This window comes from Struthio camelus, chromosome 1 (assembly GCF_040807025.1).
Source record: "Struthio camelus isolate bStrCam1 chromosome 1, bStrCam1.hap1, whole genome shotgun sequence".
NCBI lineage: Eukaryota > Metazoa > Chordata > Aves > Struthioniformes > Struthionidae > Struthio > Struthio camelus.
Genome location: NC_090942.1, coordinates 76,290,935 through 76,308,038, shown reverse-complemented (window position 1 = coordinate 76,308,038; position 17,104 = coordinate 76,290,935). Strand labels below are relative to the sequence as shown.

General features: G+C 41.9%; 1 long non-coding RNA gene across 3 annotated transcripts; it reads left to right on the top strand.

Annotated features, from left to right (window-relative positions):
• The first annotated feature begins 891 nt into the window (after window positions 1-891).
• On the top strand, window positions 892-14,771 carry LOC138067784 (uncharacterized). 3 transcript variants are annotated; one of them, XR_011142132.1, is made up of 5 exons: window positions 892-971; window positions 11,925-12,057; window positions 12,271-12,403; window positions 13,420-13,522; window positions 14,404-14,771. It is a non-coding gene; the product is annotated as an uncharacterized lncRNA (long non-coding RNA). The 3 variants fall into 3 exon arrangements; XR_011142131.1 differs by having other exon boundaries at window positions 13,420-14,771; XR_011142130.1 differs by having other exon boundaries at window positions 12,271-14,771.
• The last annotated feature ends 2,333 nt before the right edge of the window (window positions 14,772-17,104 follow it).

Genomic DNA, 17,104 nt, shown 5'->3' with positions numbered 1-17,104 from the left:
CTACTGCTGACGACGTCCTACAGCCTTCCAGGCTCAGCCCTAAATGCCCAAACCATGGTCCGGCTCTTGTGGGAATTTCAGAAAATCTGACTCAGGTTGCACTTTCTACAAGTCTGCCCAGATGGGGCTCTCAGAGAAAAACTGGATCTGCAGTAGCTCCTCTTTGAGAGCCTTGTTTGTTTGCTGGGAGCAGCATTTTGGAGCTGTGAAAACTGTAAGAATTTGTCAAATTTTTTCCATCACAATGGCTCAGCTTAAAACTGTTTGTATTTTAAGTATTTCCATAGCAACATCTTGTCAGAATTATTTTTGTTATAAAGCTGTGTTTTATCTGTGGTATTACAGTAAAGTCTATAAAATACCACTCATGGAAGGCATTTCAAAATGCTTGTGAAAAAATAGGGAAATCAGAGAAGACTGCATTTTTTACAGCTGGATAAAGTTGCTAGCAGTTGGTAGCACAAAGGAGATAACAGAGACAAAATAGATTTTTAATGTAAAACTGCTCAAGAATTAAGTAAGCAATTCAAAAGCGTAATTAGGGTGCGAATAACTATCTTCACATAGGAGATAGTGTGGATAGCTATTCCAAGCTATTTGTCTATGTAGATATGTCCATGTGGTTTTAGCATAGGCTACTTTGGAAATGGATCAACTTAAACCACAAAAAGGCACTTTTAGTACAGAATAAGAGTGTCCACGTGGGCAATTAAACCACAATAACTAAATTCACGCCCTGGCCTGTGTCACAATAGCTTCCCCAAAAAGCAATGCCAAATTTTTGCAAGCTAACTACAGTTGAAGATAGAGACCGGAAGGACTCCCAGGATGGAGAGGTGGTTAGTGTCAGTTGTAGGCTAAAAGAGCTTGAAGTGACGGAAGAGGAAATGACTCAGGCTAAGAGAGGAGAATCATCTGATGGCACTGTTGATTACAGGAGGTGGAGGAAAAAAACCTCATAACAACATCAGGTCAGTGCAAAATATTTTCAAGGTATCAACCTGCTGGTATGAATTACATATCAGTAGATCAGAGGATCCTGTACTTAGAACACAGATAGACAACAGCTGCAATCGCTTTTTCCCCAGCCTTCCCTCCCTTTTCCTCTTCTCCCACCCACTCTTTTCCTAGTCTGCAAACTTTGGAGGTTCAGATAAACTGAAACATGGATCTTGCCTCCTCCCCCATTAGAGTTTGTAAAAGGAAATATCTGCAAACAAGATGTTAAAAAAACAAAACTTAGCCATGTGCGTCCTTCCTGTATAGTGATTCCTCAGTTGTGGAGTCAATCTTCAAGTTATGATTCTCTGTGCAAGGAGAATATAAAATTTGGAAATAAAAGTATAAACAATCTAGTTGTTTTTACTCATAGCCTAATTTGTAAATGCATAATAGTGGCATAGCTGTTTACATTAGCCTGAGACAATAGACTGAAAGAAGAAATTCCTTTAAATGAACAGTCAGTTTTATCCGTCATTTGTAGAATCCCTTCACAACTAAGAGATTTCAAAGCCGTTGATGTACACTGTGCACCGAGCAATTTTTCACTCACTGTTGATAATATAGTTGTGTCTAAAATAGAGCGTATTTTGACAAAGACTATATACATTTATGCTGTACAAACTTTGCAAAATACAGCAATTCAGAACCTGCAACAAAGTGGTTTTTTTTCTTTTTTTTCCTTTTTTTTTTTTTTCCTGACTGAAACTAAGCAGGTAGACTGAATTTATTAGTTGAAGTTTGGGCAGAATTTTGAGATTGCCATTGTACCTTTTATGCTAAGTAAAGGCTAGGAATAGGCTAGGAAGGAGGATTTAGGTAAAAGGTAGAGTGATTTTATGTAGGAGCCAGCCTCCTACATAAAGGGGTGGAGGACAAATAAGAAGATATTTATCATTATTTTTGGGGTAGGGCACCCAACTTTGTTGAACGTGAGTTTAAAAATTATCCTACATGCATTAGACTTTGTAACACTGGCTTCTTTGCTCAAGTTTCTGAGCTACTTGTTTGCCATAAATAGGGAATGTTCAATTTATCCAGAGTTTTCTCTGCCTTTCATGCTTGTTTTCATCACAAGTTTACCAGTGAAGGAGTATGCTTTGAAAGAGATGCCATTGTCTTTTTCAAATGTGCTTTTAAGTGGTGAGGAGGGAGTCCTGATGTGACTTCACTAAATGCCATGCAAAATATTTCGAAAATTTGTGAGAACTAGTTCTTGAAATGCTGCTAAAGAAAAGATACATTCTTACCCTGCTCCCACATTGCTAAAATTCTGCTTTGCTAGGTTTAACCTTTGCAGTTTATACATTCAGTGTAGGATTTGAGTACCTCAGCTTACACTAAAAAATGGAAAATTCAAATAATAAAATTCCTTCTCCCTTTTATAGAACAGCTTACTCGAATGAAAATAGATGCCTGTTGTTCTCTATAAAAATATCTCATTTCCACAATCTAATACTCTACTTTCATTCAAGCCAGATCTTTCCTCAAAACCTGCTTCTGCCATAACACAACAGCTAGACATATGTGTTTCAGGAGAGTGGCAGCAATTAAACAAAGTCATTATTCATTTCATTACCAAGTGAAGCCTTGATTCTTGTTTCATTACGACCGTGTACACTGCTGTGCATGTATACTATCAACTGCAAGACTTGCATCTAACTAAAATGTGTGTATCTATGAATATAGATGGAATGCATCTATACGTATGTGTGCACATGTGTCTGTGTATAGATACATATGATCTGAAATCAAGGGAAGTCAATGGGAAAAACAGCACTGACTTTGCTAGGCTTTATGTTAAGATCTACCTCTGCAATAATTGATTCTTTCTCCCTTCTGCCTTTAATGTGTTGCTGGGCAGGAACTACGTTTGTCCTTGTTTGAACAGTGTCTTGCTCAATCGGACTTTTGAATAAGATTTTACTCTCCGATTACCGAAAGTTAATGTATGTGATTGATATAAGTTTATTACTCACGTAGCCAGTCTTTATCTTGTTTCTCTTTAAAACAAAGAAACTGTAGAACAGAATAGGCTCAGATAAAGTCAGCTGAACTGTATTTCTGTAATAGCTACAAAGTTGTATAAAGCTACAAAGTTCAGATGCTAACATGGATTTATATTTTGCAAAAGTAAAGTTAATTCTAACACAATTTCCTCCAAATTAAAAAACAATAACAAATAAAAGACAAACAAACCAAAAAACCAGAAAATCATTGACTTGATCATTCCAGAAAAATAAAATTCTAGACTGATTTCTCTCTCAAAGCTCAGTGAAACTTAGATTTGAACTTCTTCTAAGGAGCTTCTCTCTGTCAAAAGGAAAGACTTGCGAAAACTGTAAGAGTGATGTAGGATGATACTGGTTCCATAATGAGCAGGAGCTGGAGAAGTATCAGGAAGACATGCAGACTAAAGAGGAGAAAAAAAATCAAAAAATTTGTGAAAGCAAGTCAGAAATTACTCTTTCATTTAGGACTCTATGTGGCAAGGGGGAGTTTTCATCTCAGACAGAGCTATTGAGAAAAATAGCAGGCTAAGCTCATTCCCTGCTGCCTCCTGTCAGTCTGACTACAGGCTCTCAAAAAGTGTTTGAAATCATAAGATCTTCTAACTTTAAGATGATGCAGCAAGAATGAAATGGGAGAGTAGAAGGCAAAAAAGGATACAAGAAAATAACCTTGCATAGCATGTTTCAGCTGTCAAGAAAGCGCGAGTTAAGTGACCTAAATGAATAGGGGTGTTTTTAGTTTGTTTTTATAATGGAAAATATGAGAGAAAAAGCAAAAGAGATGAGAGAAAATTTTACTGCCTTGATTATTGCCCATCCCCCAGAAATCTCTTTGTTCTATTTTTCACAACCACAAGCCCTAAATAAACATCAGCATCCTCACTAATTATGTATGTCAAGGTGCTCTGAGAACTGCCTTGAGGCCAAATATATTCCATGGTGTCCTGAAGCCTCTGTTCCACGGTCCCTCCCTCCCTGTAATTGTAGGGTAAGGGCAGGGGCAACAGTCTACAGGGGCTTATTTTTGGTGAATTACACCATTTGTACAATGACACATTGCAGTCCTATATCATCTTCCATTCATGGATCTCAAGCAGATTTGTAAGTTTTACCAGCAGTGATGTTCTACAGGGATTTCAGAAGAATTCTTCAAAAGTCAGTAGTCCTTGCATATGAGGTATCGTTCACAAAAAAGCAGAACTATGCTTATGTATGTCTTTGTCTTGATAGATAGAAAATAAATCTGTCAACTCATATGCTTCTCTGATCTTTTGCTATCCTTGCCTTTCACATCAGGAGGCTTTCACTCTTCCCTTTGCTCCATCCATACTCTGTGATGAAGTAGGTTGTTCTCCTCTCTAAGAGTTGTTGCTTGCAGTAATAGCAGTGGTGGCAGGTGAACCTCCGTGGCAAATGCTGGGAAAAGAACGGAAGAAATATGTCTCCTTCGGAGAGGTATCGGCTTTATCCCTTTATACCCAAAAGCTTAAAGCAGTACTTGGCATGAAGACAGATTTAGTAGCCCTAGCAGGTGACTCTTTCATAGATGTGTAAAAGCTCAAAGCCAGGCTATGGGCTGGCTGCAGAAAGGACTGGGTGAGCTTTGTTCTGCGCTGTGCGAGGGGTCAGGCTGGCTTCCATCTGCGAGCGCAGGGTTCCAGCCACAGCAGTCGTATTGCTCATGCCTATCACTGGCTTACAGGATTACTGATTACAGAGGGCTGCTAACCCCCACACAAGACGTACTGGAGACAGATAACACAAATGAATCATGATTGTCCCTTTCAAACTGGCCTGGGAATGTGAGTAGCCACTCCCTGTCCACAAAGGCTCACATGTACATAGTCCCCCAGAAATGTCTTGCCCTTTTAAGCAGATGTGGAAACTTAAAGGCTGTATAGAGCCTGAGACACCTGTACTGCCAGCATGCCTAGGAGCATGCGTCCTATGTGCCTTCTCAGCTGCTATGAACAGGGCTTTCAAACACACAGTACCCGCAATACAGCTGAAAAAGCTCCTCCAAATAAAGCATGATGTGGTTCCAACAAGAAAAAGAAAACAGTTGAGGACTTAATTAACTCTTTGACCATGTCCTCTGTAAAACTGCACAACCTCTGCTCCTTAACAGCAGTTACGTAACCAGAGACTGTCTTCCAGCTAGGCCAGGCAAAGCATAAGCTCACACAGTGAAGTCCATGTCAGAAATACATATGCTATGTCTACGCAGACAGTTTAGCCTGGCCCTCAGCTCTCCAGATGGTTTTAACACTACTTGCATCCAAATGGAAAAAAGCTCCAAACTGCACATTAAGTGGCATTCTTAAGTGTGCCTGTGGGGCTTGTCTAGCTCACCAAATGTGAGACACGGCAGGCCTGTGTCCTCCCTTTGGACTCAAATCTAGCAGCAGCACTGCCAGTGCTCAGTTCCTGCAGACTGGCATGAACATGCTGCTGCCCACTGGAGCAAGGGCCCCGTGCTCCCAGGAAGGTCTCAGCCTTCCCACAGAAGCAAGGTGTAGACTTGAAGTACCTCGCTTGTGTCAGATACTGTCTCCTGGACCCCCCAGGGACTCACTCCTGAGCATGCTCTTGTGTGCGCAGATGGCAATACCTCCCAGATGCTGCTGTACTCAGAGCTCAGTGGGAGCTGCCTGAGTCAGGAGCCCTGGCCTCTTTCTGAAGTAAGATCTTGCCTCCTTGAGTAGCAGGAACGCCTGCCATCTGGACAGACTCAAGACACGGCCAGAAGTACCGTCTGGCCACAGCTCTGTCATGCTCAATCTCAGGCGGAATCAGAGTGAGAACACAGCAATTTAGAAATTGATGGCACATCAAGCCCAGAGTGGCTCACCCTGCTCCCTTAACCACGATACTTTTCATCCTTCTACCTATACAGAGAAGATCCACTGACAAGTAACTGTTCTGGCTATGCGCATTCTCTCTGCCACAGGGCCACATGATTTAAGTGCTGTTCGCAAGTAGTTTCTTAGATGCCTTTGAAAAGTCAGCATGTGAATCAGCAATTCAAAGGGCAAATTTGGGATGGAGATGGGCCTTTTGGCAGGAAGACAATGGAAGGAACTGTTACATTAACATTTGACAGGCAAACTGTGTGTTTGTAAAGCTGATTCTCCCAACCTAAGTCTTACAAAAACTTTGAGGGTGTTTAGGTCCCTCAGCACATCTCCTGGGAAACTAACTTGACCTATTTACTGCATTTCCTCCACAATATGTATGTTTATAAATGGCAGCATTTTCAGGAAAGTCTGAACAAAATCTGACAAGTAATAAAAGTAACCGATTAGGAAATTTTCATTTCCCCCACTCAGTCTGGTGTTAACAAAATTCTGACATACAGTATATTATTAGGGTCTAGTTCTGATTTCACTTACAGTAGGGTCATTGCCAAGTAGCTTCTTTGACCTCAGTACCCTTACTTGAGTTCAGATTCTGATGTAAAATGTCGCATACGAATTTAGCATACAAATCCCTGTCTTCAATTTCTTGTTTATAGTTGTGAAATTCTGGACTGTGGAGAGATAGCAAAATGCAATTTAATGGATGTGTGTAATGTTATGGATTACAACGCCTTTTCAGTGGCTTTTTTTTCTTCTCTGTTCTATATGTGTACTTACATAATATTTTGGAACACACATTTTTTCAGTGTGGCCTGTCTGTGAAGACCTCTTAGGGATAAGTCTGTGAATATCTTGTTAGAATTACTGCCTCAAGTACCGTGTCAGTTTAAAAAACTATAGTACAGAACTTCTATAGGCATTCAGAAGGTGAGAAGACTGCCTTGTGTGTTCTCCTGATCAACCAAACCTCTATCTTCATGGCAGGATTTTACTTAATACAGTGTCTGGCAATTTGTCTTGTCTGGTTTTAAGTGATTCATACAGTAACACCAGTATCGGATAAAAAAGCAGTATTTTCCAGGAATAAATATTTGGAAGTATATTTTCTGTTTTTAATAGCAATTAGTGGGAAAAAAGGAGCATTCTATAAACTAATCAATTACTTGATCATATCCTTCTTGCTTTGCTCGGGAAGCTGTTCCCTGAGGCTTGAGTCCTCTCTCTCACGGCCACTTGTGAACTATGGGATAACGCCTCTAAAGTAACTGGCAGCACCTCAGTATAAAACTAGAGTGAGGGCTGATGGAGCTACCTCTTCAAGAAAAGCCAGCAGCCATCCTCAGCTGAAATATTTCTGCTCCTCCACCAAGCAGCAGCAGACTGTGATGCCTTGCAGGTCAGGTTTCCTCTCTGAGGGCAGGATACAGAGGTGCTGACTTGGGTATTTCCTTAGGGTGATGTGTCTATTTAAAGAGTGTACAGACGCTCGCTGATTGCTACAAGGGTGGTTATAAACAGCACACAGTCAATTCCCCCTTGCAGAAACACCATGGCCTCGTCCTCAGAAACGGATGCTTTGGTATCCTTTTTTCTCAGGGCTCACACAAAACCCAGAGGCAGCTGCCTAGGCATATCCAACACCCCTTCCCCTCCTCAGTCCCTGCTTTTGAGGGGGGAAACCCTTTGCTGAAGGCTCTGACCCTGTGGTGTAGAAAAGCAGCTGGATCATTTAGCCCCGCTTTTTATATCTGTGCTCTGTTACACAAAGGAAGCTCAGAAAGGTCTGAATACCCAGACAAAGAAGAGAGCTTCAGCCCACAGAGTATCCCTAACAATTTTGTGTGCGTGGTCACTGCTTAGGATTTTTTACTTTTCTGTGAAGAATTTTATCATGGGTGTGATGCATCATGTGCAAGCCATTAATTCCTTTCACCAGAGCAATAGATTTTCTACAAACAATAGCACTCTTTATGAAAGCACTTAAAATAGCATTTTAGTGCAAAAGGTTATCCAACGCCTTTCTACTGCAGAGTATGTCAGCGACTCTTTGACAATCTGCAGTGCATTTCAGTGATTTATTTGCGAAATTCCTAGAGAGAGAGTAGTGGCAAGCTGCATAAAAGCCTTGATGCTTCAAATTCAGTGATGTGTAATAAAAAATTTAACAGCTGATAATGCAAACATATTGAGGAGGTCAAGAAGAATACACTTTCTGTCTGCAGAGCTGGTGAGTGTTGGGAACTAAGGCCAAGCAAACTTGAATCATTGTTGCAACGTTCAAATTTTATTTTCATGCAATCAGGGATGATTTACCAGGGTGGTGGGAAAAGAGGAAGAGGTCTGTGCTCATTGACACCTTATTGGGGACGGGGCTGCTATGTGGCTGCACAGCCCCCAGACAGAGCAGAGCTGGATCTGAGCCTAGGACAACTCCCTAGTTTTACCCTGGTGCAGTACACCGGCATTTAACAGGAGTCTGGTAATGCGGACTCTCCCCAGAGGCTCAAATCACCAGCTAATGTGAATCAGCATTGCCGTATCGCCTGCTATTGATACAGGACATGAACTGGTTCCAATAAGTTTATCCTAGTCTGCAGATTTACACTAGCTGAAAATCTGGCTCCAAGCACACTGTGAGGGAATTTCCTTGACTTTTCTCCCCCTTCCCTTTAGAAATAAATTACTGCTGCGTGTTTTCCATCTTCCTATAAGCTTTCTATCCAATGACCCAAACACTCCAAAATAAACACGTACATTTCCTTCCTTAGTACTCTGTGTCAGGATCTATTTAACTGCTTCTGCAGCAGAAAGTGATCCTGAAAATCCCACAGTTGTGATTAAACAGAAGTTTCTTTTATTTTTAGAACCATCTCTGAGTACACGTTATAACTAAGCAGTACTTCCAGCATTTCTCATGTTCTTGCAAAGATTTTGGGGTGCATTTCCTAGGGCTGTAAAATGCTATTGGACTCTGCTAACTGCCATTAGACAAATTCTGCTATAGCTTATACTAACTCATCTGGATTAAAAGCAGCCACTTCTGACCAATTTTGAATGTGTAAGTTGATGAAGGTACAGGGGAATCTCCTAAAATGAAATGGAAAGAAAACTGAATTACATTGCAGCAAAATAGGAATTGTGATATTGACTGTGGTGACCTTTTCTTAAAGTGAAATTCTAGCATTGGCGTGTATGTGGTATGTGTGGAGGGGAAACAGGTAACCAAGCTTCTGTAGATATGTATTACTTCTTTCTATATTTATTTATTATATAATTATAATAAATAATATTTTTATATTATTATTTATTTATATAGAATATATATTATTCTATATTTATTATCATTTCTACGATAGTGGTAACATTAGATGGCCTAAACTGAGACCAAAGAAATATTTTTCAGGTTGTTGTAAAATGCAAAAAAAAAAATAATAATAATAATTACATATGTAATGTATTAAGCCTGGTTCTAGACATAGGCTTGGGGCAGCAAACTAGGATGGTGAAGGAAGAGGCAGGAACAGTGTTGCCCCACTGTTTCTTCTGCCTGTGCCCATGGCAACTCTCAGAAAGCCAGACTGGATGCTGCTGTGCTGAAGCAGAGGTTGGCTTATATGGGGCAACGGTGACGAATATGGCTGGGGCTGGCCATACCAAGGAGTAGCAACCACTGTCCCATGCCTCCTGCTGCCCCCATGCCTCCCCTTGCCCCCCACGCCTCTCCCTGCCCTGGCAGCAATAAGAACAGACATCTCCGCTCTGCAGAGGTTTTGTCCCATTTACATATCTTCACCTCCTGCAGCACAAGTGGCAAGGCCCTTTCTGGCTCTGACCACTTATCCTTTGAATGGCAAAACTCAGTTCTACCTGTCCCTGTGGGAAACCTGAAACTGGCTCTAACTGGGTATATCAGTATCGCTCCACTAGAGCCATATTCTCTTATGCTGCCTGAGGGTCTGGCTAAAGGGTTCGTCCTGGAGAGTTTACAGTCTGACTTCAGGCATCATGAGGTGTGAGCACAACACTATATTTGAGCTTGCTTTTCAGTTTACAGAATAGTCTGTTCACAGTAGTGATGAGCTCTGTTTTAAGTGTCCCAGGACTGGGAGCCTGGATGCATGCCTGCATCTCTCCCTGGGTAAAATCCTACCACTCTGGTTTACTGACCTCGTAAATGCACCCTGGCTGCACAGACTTTGGCACTGGTATACATGAGTGAATGCAAAAGTTTCGGGGCACAGGGGGTCCAGACCTGCACCAGTTGGGCAGTTCCCATACAGATTAATGGACCATACTTTAGTCTTTGTGACAGCAGTGAATGAAAATCACTGGCATGTCATGAACATACCACAGCAAAATATGGAGGCTTCTTCACTGAAGGGCCAGCCCCACATCTTGCCCAGAAGAGGCTACGTAAGATGGGGCCAGTGCACTCCCCACCATTTCGGCTGGGGGTGTCCCAGCAGGAGTTACCACAGCCCGGTGCTGACCAAGCTTCAGCGGGCAAACAGCTGTCTCCAGACAGTGGCCCTGATCTTGAAACAGGGATTTGCCTCACCAGAATTTTCTGTGTGAAGATAGTGATTTCAAGTTAAATGTCCTCCCTGCCTTTCCCTTGCCTTCCCAGCAGCTTGGGCTCCAAAACTGCCAGGCTGACTGCGAGCGTGGGTGCCCCAACTTTTTGGGCAGCTCCCTGAGATGTCTGCGGACCGTTTCACTCATGGACTTGCAGCCTTCACCGAAGCTGTCCGCGTGAGCTGCCATGCTCCCCAGGACCTCCTGCTACCTGCCTTTTCAGGTTGTCCAGCTTCCTGAGTGACTAGGTCTCCCAGGCTGGTTCGTATGCCCTAAATAGTTGACTCCGAAGGTAGAGCAGTTTGTGATAAAGGCTGCCCTGGGACTCTGCTTTCAGGTCCCTGGGGGAGTGGGGAGCTAGGGCAATGTATCCTGTCCAAGAAAAATCTGAAATGTTACCACTGCTGGAATGCTTTTTGCTTCTTAAAAAAAATGTAAGGTCTTCATGTGTTGTCCTGAGCTCTAGCAACATGCTTGGTTTACAGGTCTAGGGAAAAAAGGCAAAAGACTGTTGGGGTGGAAAAAATGGACATAGTTTCCAAAGTGCTGACAACATTTTGATTTTTTTTTTTCCTAAAGTAAAAAGTCTGCAGCAAAAGAGTAGCTGTCTTGGAAAGAAAACATTTCATTCTTTTTCTTTTTATGCAACATTTTAATATTTTTCCATGTGTTTCTGATTATCTGAGGGTGATGTATAGTTCTACCAAACTCCAAAGAAATAAAACTCTTGGTTAACTGGAGACAAATTATATCTCAAAGATTTTAATAATACCAAGAGACATGAGTGGAGGCCCGTGATGCTGAAGTGTAGGCAATGCTAATGTGAAAACCCAAGCATAAGCAGGTGACAGAGCTCCCAGTGACTGAGAGCAGGACTGAACTCCAGGGCATGTCAAAAGGCAAAGTTAATCCAGTCTTTTACTTAGGTATTGCTCCCAGCTTGGCTCAGCCACACACACAGAGCTATCTCACCTACTGACACGGTGCTGCTAAGCAGGACTGGCTTAAACGAGACCAAAGGTTTTGCTCAGGGTGAAGGCTTCTTGGCTGCTGTGAGACCACAGGATCTGCTCAGGCACTAACTCCTCTCCACAGTTCTTCCCATCTGAACAAAGACAGATGCAAAATTCACCAGGAGTGCATCACCGAGCCATTGACCCCAGCACAATGCAAAGAGCATGGGAGGTAGCAATACAGAAGCACTAGCAGTACACACACATGTCGTCTGCCATACAGAGGATTCGGGAATTTGGCTATGGCTTTTGTGTGGCAACTCACTCCCCCATGCCACTCACCTGAATTAACACTGTTATTTGAACTCTGACATGCCTCTACTGTTGGGCCTCCAGCACTGTGACCTCCTTGTAGTTTGCCAGCAGGCTGATAATAAGCACAACAGGTGCTAGCACATGATTCCCCCCACCACACACATCTTCGCTGCAGCAGTGCCATTTTTCCTCAACTACCGTATTTCTCCCAGCAGATACAGCTGAAGACAATTCACAGATTAGGTCAACGTGCTGTGCCTGACACATGGAGTCACATGAGTAAAAGGAAGAAAACACACAAGAGAGAGAGGTGGCGTCATTTGTGAGAAGTTTTGGATGCAAGAGGTTGGTACTCTGGCTGAGCTGTGCTGGGGCTGCATTAGCCCCCTGCAGTTTTCCTTGATGTTTGCTTGAGGGATGGATGTCTGGCATGTCTCAGAATTACATTTTGCTGCAATGGACTCGGTCTTACCATGAGTGGGGGGCAGGGAGCCCTCAGCTGCTCTTCCATCCTGCCTGGGGTAGGAGACATCTACTTACTTGAGTCTTTCTTCCTAGGGTTTCTTTTTGGTACCCTAAAGGCATAGGTGCAATGGGATGGTGAACCTCCAGTGCATCTGAAGCTCTCCTTTTCTCCCTGAAAGACATTCTTCAGTCCCTTGAGAAAATCTGCAGTGTTGAATAACAGAATGTAAGTACCTAATTGCTTGATTTAGAGAGGCAAGTTGGACACCCCACTGATTTTCCAAACATTTCTGGGCTTAATCTGAACGAATCCCATTAACTTCAGTGGGCTTTGGCTGATTTCCTATATACACAAAACTTGAAAAATTATGCTTTAAAAGAAATACCAGAGTTAAACTGGGAACTCTTAACAATTCTTTTTGTATTTTAATTTAGTGGTTGTATGCTGACAATATAATTAGGGAGATGCTATGTTAATTAATGCCAGATGACATTGGTGGGATGGCAAAAGCATCCAGCTTTCTAAAGAATACTTCAGAGCTGAACCGTTCCTCCACCCCATTTTTAGCAGAGAAACATATTCAAAATAAAAAGTCAGAGACAGCTGAATTAAACCAAAAGTCAAACCATTTATGAATACCGGTAACATGCTGTATCTTAACGCATTACTTTCAAGCCAAATCTACTGTTATTGAAGAAAAATATATTAAGCCTGGTTCCTTGGAGTCTACATGGAAAAAAAAAAAAAAGATTTGAATGGCCTTGCACTAGTCTCCTGTTTAAGCTGTGTAGAGGGCAGCTTAGCTGCCATTCAAGCTAAAGGAGTAGAACCTTGTTTTGTACTTTATATGGCTAAGCATTTGAAAGTAATTTTCAGTTTAAGGCCTGTGGATTTCTTGGGGTCCATTACCTAATTTTAAAAGGAATTGCAGACAGCAACAAGGAAAAAAATGTTCACATAAGGTGTGCGTCTATGTATGCTATGTTCATATGCCATGTGAGTCCGTATATGCTAGACTTCAATCTGTAAATGTAAAATTACTAAAGAGAGCCATACCACCAAAGGAAATTTGATGGAAGACCAAAATTAAACACACATGAAAAGTATTGCTTTGATTTTAACATAAAATAACATTTAAAATTACATTTATCAATCTATCTATCAATGGATACAAATGTTCCTGTATTTAAGTTCATTGTATTCTTCCCAACATGGAGTTCATTACCATCTCTCTCTTCTAGACCCTGCCTTGACTAGAGTTAGTGAATTAAAAGTCTGGGGAATAAGGCTGTGTTCTGCTGTGTCAATAGACACAAATTGGTAAGGGCATTTACACTGCTCTAGGTAAGACTTTAAAAAAAAAAAAAAAAATTCTTCTGTAGGTTGCCTTATCAAGGATAGGGCAGCATAGCTAAGTCTGTAGGACTTCCTTAAAAGTCTAAAAATTGTCTTGGGAGGAGATAAGGAAAAGGTAGTGACTGAAGGCTAATATATTCCAAATGCCATGGATCCCATGCTGTTCATGGGTGACATATGGGACCTTGTACTAGAGCAAAATATAAACTCACACAGTTGGGTCAAAGGTGTTCAAAAAACGTCATGTAAACACTTTGTATTTGCAGGCTTTATGCTGAATCTGGCATAAAATGTTGTATTGCTAGCCTAAAAGCATGAAACCACCCTTAGCCCCAGTATTGTGGTTTCTGGCTAAATGAACTGAAATATAATCACGTGCTTGTGCTGACCGGGACCAAATGTATAAACGGTGGTTATTCGACAAAGCATACCTGACAACAGGTAGCAATGGCTGCAGACCCTTGGCCTCTCTGTGTGTGACAGAAAAATTCTCTTATGCTAATATTTTAAATTAATGGCATGCAATCTTTAAACTGTACAAACCCACTTCTCCCCCTGTAGTGATTCTCCATTGCCTTTGCATCTGCTTTGCATGTAGTTAAATGCCAGCAAAAGCACCAGGAAAATTAACTTCTGTCTCAGCTTGTTAACAGAGATAGTCAGACAGGGAAATCTTATTGTTTATCTTGAGGCTGGAGCTGTGTATCACTTTTCCACCACCACCCCGGATTCCTGGCAGTCAGGTGGTAAATGCTCATATATTCTGAAATTTAAAATGTCTTTGACTTTATTGTATAAAGTATAGGACTAGATAAGTCTGAGTAGGGTGAATATGTGGCTGATGGGATTATACCTGCATTTGGGTCTAGTGCTTGATATCATAAGGGAAGCATCTTGTCAGAATAAGGAGCTCTGACCAGCGATTTGTCCTGAGAGCCTTCGAAGATCAGTATCCATGAAGGACCAGATAATCCAGACGGGAATATTTTAATGCAAATGTGAAGAGGCCTTTGAATTTATGAATATGCTTTAACTTAATAAAAGTATTTAGCTCTAGTACCCTGAAGTGTTTTGGGATTTGAGTAAGTGTGTCTGTTTTGCTTATGTTCTGCATTCTCTGTGCAAATTGCCCTGTAGAAACAATCACTAAAATGAAGTGGGTAACACATAGGAGACACTAGCAAAATCTAGGAGGTTTTGCATCACTTGCGCTGACTTTTCAAGGGCTTTCATATCAATGCAGTGTATAGGTTGGTACTTTATATATTTCAATCAGCTCTTTTATTTCTGCTTCTTTTCAAACCACTTTACCCAGCAGGTATCTCTTCTAAGAGAAATTTAGTTAAGACAAACAGCAAGTTCATAATAACAGACATTTAGAAACAAATCTGCATTCAACAAAAAAACAAGCTTTGCATTCAACTTTTTCCAGCTTCCCAACAATTCATTTCCCCCTCAAACTCTTTGCAGAATGATAGTTTTTGTATTTCACTGAGATAGTACAAAACATGGAAATTCAAGCTGTAATCAAGACCTGAAGTTTTCACAGAGAAGGATCCACCCAAGTCTCTCTGGATACTTTTCTGATTCCAACTGTGACTGTGTGGGTTTAAGGATGAACAGCTTCTACCCATACAAAGCTCTGTAGATCAGAGCAAACCATTGAAGTTGTTTGTGCAACACCAGTACTAAGTGCAGAACTGGGCAAGCTTTCCTGTTACACAGGCATTTTCCCATTGCCTTATGATGAACCACAACACTTCAAGTAGTTTTCCTAAGGGGGTATAACACAAAAGTGAGATCCTGCTATCCTAAAACAGCTGATCAAGGCATTTACCTCGGTTGCTGAACATCCGCATTCAAATCCTTTCTTTGCCTGTTTCACACCACAGATTGGAATGTGGGTTTCCCACATCCCAAGCTTGTGGTTTTACCACCCGGCTACTCGTTCTTTGAAAGTGGGGCTTTCTTCTGGTTTTGGCAACTGCTCATGTGAGATTGCTTATGAAGTGAGCTATCTGTATCATTCAGCTTTAATTCTGATTTGTGAGATGATTTTGCATGCTACACTTATGTGCCTTTTTGTGACTTTGTTTCTCATCAGCCTTAATAAAAAAATCTAGTAAGAGCATTTAACACAAAAAGGACCAGGTCACTAACACTCAAATCACTGGGAGAGGATAAAAGCTTTCCAAATTCTTTTTTTTTTTTTTTTTTGCATTTCATGACAATATATAGCCTCCTGTTGCATATAAGAATCCTTACACAAGCTCCAAGCTCCCATAGCAGTCCGTAGGACTTGTGTCACTGATTTCAGTGACAGAAAAGACTGGCTTCAAGAATACAAGGAAAAGAGCTCCTCTGATCTTTCCTAGGCTCTGTTTGAAGAGATATTTTCACACAGCTGCTCAAAAACATGTTTGTTTTCCACCCGGGTCTTCATACCTGAGCATCAGGGAGTAGCATTGAACAGCAACACAGGGTCTTTGGCTTATTTGCATGAATTAATCACAGGAACACAGCTTTTAAATTAGATGGCATTGTCCCAAAGGGTTAATGCCTTACATGCTCAGATGGATGCTGCCCAAAAGCGCAGTGCCTTGGATGCACACTGAGAATGAAAGAAGCTGCAAGTTCTGTCACACACAATTATGGAGAACAAAGCTCCAGCCTTTGAAATTAAAACTCTTGAACACCAGATGTGTAGACACAATATATTTATTTTTGACTTTCCAATTTAAGAGGGAAAACAGAACTGGCCAAACTAATCCCTGGTGTAATCCAGTCGACATCACTGGAGTTACCCTAGGAATAAGCTTGGATTCTTAGACCTGATGACATAAATATTTCAAAAAATTTCATAGCACTTATGACCATATAACACAAGCTTAGAAATGACCTATGCAGTATACCCAATTAGAGGGAACTGAGTTTTTGGCCTTTTAATGAGAAAGTAGGCTTTGCGGTACAATTGTTACCTTGCCTCTAATAGTACGCTGATTAACTGTTGTGCAGAGCACCCAGGCAATTAATAAAAGCCTTTTGTTTAATTGTGAAAATTATTAACCTTAATACCGAAATTATTAAAACTGCAATGGGCATTTAAGTTTTACGGTAATTCTGCATTTCTGCTTTTGTGACCTTTTCTTGACCCGTAAGGATAAACCCTATTCTTCTTGTTTACACAGGGAGCCTCTCACGCTCCACCTTGCCAAACAGCCAGCGCAGCCTCCTGACTAGGAACCGGTATAAAGCCTTACGGGGGCACTAAAGCCCCTCTTCCTACGCCCCGAGCGATGCGGCAGCGGGTGCCTTTGGGCTGAGGGCAGGGCCGCGGCCGTTGGGACGGCTGGGGAGGCGGCCCGGGCCGCCGCTGCCTGCCCGGCAGGCTGACGGTCCGCGTGCCCCCGCCGCGAGGAAGCAGCAAACACTGAAATTACGCTTATTTCCCTCCCCTACGCGGCGCCTCCCCCCTCCTCCGTCGCCGCCGCCGCGCGAGTGACCGTTGCCACCCGCGCGAGTGACCGTTGCCGCACCCCTCCCTCCCTGCCTCCCCGCCCCGCCTGAGTC